Source organism: Aptenodytes patagonicus, chromosome 1 (genome assembly GCF_965638725.1).
Source record: "Aptenodytes patagonicus chromosome 1, bAptPat1.pri.cur, whole genome shotgun sequence".
In the NCBI taxonomy this organism is placed as follows: domain Eukaryota; kingdom Metazoa; phylum Chordata; class Aves; order Sphenisciformes; family Spheniscidae; genus Aptenodytes; species Aptenodytes patagonicus.
Window position 1 is genome coordinate 157,751,561 of NC_134949.1, and position 2,931 is coordinate 157,754,491.

The 2,931-nt window shown below is 54.3% G+C and overlaps 1 long non-coding RNA gene across 1 annotated transcript; it reads right to left on the reverse strand.

Moving 5' to 3' along the window:
* Nucleotides 1–1,506: 1,506 nt before the first annotated feature.
* On the reverse strand, nt 1,507–2,541 carry LOC143171339 (uncharacterized). The gene is made up of 2 exons (XR_012997181.1): nt 2,387–2,541; nt 1,507–2,005 (listed from the first exon to the last, which is right to left on the reverse strand). It is a non-coding gene; the product is annotated as an uncharacterized LOC143171339 (long non-coding RNA).
* Between the last annotated feature and the right edge of the window lie 390 nt (nt 2,542–2,931).

Here is a 2,931-nt window from a genome sequence, read left to right on the forward strand (position 1 = left end):
GTTGTAATTCACTTCTTGTTCTAGGTTTTTCACGTTACACTGACTGTGCACGTTCTCCTTCAGCCTGTGTATGCACAGCCTCGCTGCTCAAAGAGTCGGGAAGGGTCCCTGACCCTGAAGCTAAACGGCAAGACCTGGCTCACATCCACATTGCTTGGGGTTACATCCATCCACAACACAGTGGCCTTGTTTGTGCTGCACAGCCACGGGTCTCCTCTCGACTCTGCGGTAGCCCTGTGGCCCTGTCACGGGATGGTTTTTTTTTTCTGTTTCCAAGTTCCTGATGGTGAACGCTGTGCTACAGTTTGCCAAGGCAGCGGTTTCTATTTCGTAAGCATGAGCCTGTGTATCTCAGACCCCGTGACGTAGTGCTGTGAGTATCTGAGGGTACTTGAGGGTTCAAAGCCTGATGAATCATGGAAAAATGTTGGTTGGAAGGGACTGCTAGAGGTCAGCTAGCCCAACCGTCTGCTCAAAGCAGGTCTAACTTCAAAGTTGGATCAGTACTGAGGGTCTTGCTCAGCCAAGCTGTGAGTATCTCCACAGAAGATTTCACAGATCTTTGTGGGCAATATATTACAGTGCTTAGTCACCCTCATGGTGAATTTTTTTTATTAATATTGGAGTCCTATCTCGGGTGGCGGGTTCCCCAAATCCACACTGCTCTCTTGGGAGCTGTCTTTGGAGTGAACTGTCATTGAAATAATACCCCTGGACATTGTTATGAAGAGGATTAATTAAAAGCAGTTGCAAAACAGAGCCAGGGAGCAAGCTAGCAATTAGGCAACCTGGACAATTACAGGTCTGGTGTTGAAGCTCACTTCCTGGCCTGTCAGTGCTACACATATTTTACATAGCTGGACATACCTTCCTGAAAGAGGTGGAGTTTATCATTGTTTTTCTACCCATGACCCCTACTAGGTCTCTCAAAGAAGGCTGTGAGCCTGGGATTTGGGAACGGATGCCTCAGAAGCTTTGCCCCTTTCTGCTGCGTGGGACCAATCATGCATGGGCAAGAGATCCCTTTTGAAGGCCCTGCTTAGACTAACAGCAGGGAGCACTTCAGAAATCCCAGTGGATGTAGCTGTAGGGAGAAGAAGCTGAGCCTAAAGCCTTTCTGCCACTGGCAGTGGCGAGCTCTGTGCTCTGTTCCAATGGAGAGGTAACGAGCCAAGCTGAGCGCAGTCAGGTTGCAGGGACAGCACTAGTCAACTGCTGTCCTGCCTGGTGAGCTGCCTTCCTGGTGTTGCGACCACCAGGATGGGCGAGAGACAGTGACGAGTGTCAAGGCACTGGACCTTGTCTGTATGAAGGCCATTTCCCATGCCCCCCCATCAGCTGAAGAGCAGAAAGTTCCTCCAGTGAGCCAACTGAGCCAGCTCTTAGCGTTCTCCTCTGCACTAGCACCAAGACTTTTATTACTTAGCCTGGCAGGTGCTGATAAATTATTTGGTAACCCCCATTGTAGACACACCATTCAAAAAAGTACAGACAGAAAAGATCCTCTTTCTTCTTAGGGAATTAAATCCAATGTTTAAACAAATCACCATTAATAGAGCAAATAATAGAAGAGAGGGTTAATTCTTTCAGCCAGGGTGTTACATGGATGCTGCTGGTCTCCTTACAGGAACAGGTTGGGTTATGTTTTTTTATTTTTCTGGCAAAGATGGTAAGAGCTTTGGGGATGTCAGTACTTTTTAGGTGTAGCAGGAATCCTATGGCTGTCAATGGGTTGCTTCAGATTGAGAATGGGACAAATTTTTCATGACACTGCTCTAGAGACAGAGCCCAGTGGCCTCATTTTGACCGACGTGCCTGAACTGGCAGAGGAGAGACGAGACGGGCAATTCCAGCGAGCAGAATCCGAGGCTGCCAGCTGGGAATTACACCGTGGGGCAACTGCAGGTGCTCAGCACCACCAAACTCTTACAGCTGCAACTTGCAAATTTCTCCTGTCTTGAGGGCTGCTGATCTCATCGTCTTCTGATCCATGTTCCCAGCTGTCCTTTAGGATGATAACAAAGAATGTAATTATACTATTCACAGTACCTGTAAAATAAGGTTTCTCAAAGCTGCTACAGCATTTAGAAACTCATTTTCTAGAGCATTGGGTCTCAGTGATAAGGCCCATGGTTATGGATTAAATTTATAGTTGTGGCGAGCCAGAAAATACAGTTTCAGGTGAGAAAATACTAAAGCACGGCTCCACACACGTGACGATTTTCTGTGACAGCTAAGGCCCACGCACGAATGGAAGCTGGTCTAGTAACAACGGAGCAATGACCAGTTGTCCCTTAAAATTTACCGGGATACAAAGACAAGGCCGCCTGGCTTCCCAGGGAGGCTGGCAGCCGTTAAGCCGTGCCCTCACCCCGGCCCCGCTCACCTCGCCCGTCCGCGCCAGGCCGCTCGGGAGCCCTGGGCCCCTCACCTGGCTGCGGCCAACGGCCCCGCGGGGGCGAGGAGAGGATCTACCATCACCTCACCGGCCCGGCCCCCTCCGCGGGGAGAGGCGAGAGGCCCGCGCCCCCCCCCCGACACCGGGACCACCCCGTGAGGGGGCCGGTCCCGCCGCCCCCGCTCGCCCCCCCCTCCCCCCGCCACCGCGGCGGCTGACGCGCTCTCGCCCCCGCAGGGCGCGTGCGCGGGGCCGGCGCACGCGCAGAGAGCAGTGCCCGCCGCGGCCCCGCCCCCCCCGCGGCCGCTGGTGGTGGGGCGCGGCCGGACGCGGGGCGGGTCTTGCGCAGTCGCCGGGGCAGAGCGCCTTCTACGGTTGCGCGGGAACTTGCGTAACGCGCGGCCGTCGCCGCGTCCCTCCGTCGCTTCCTCTTTCCCCTCCTCCTTCCCCTCCGAAGGCGCCGCGCGAAGGCCGGCGGGGAAGGCGTTCCGCCTGGAGGGAGGCCGGGTGCGGCCCCCGGCCGCGGCGCCATG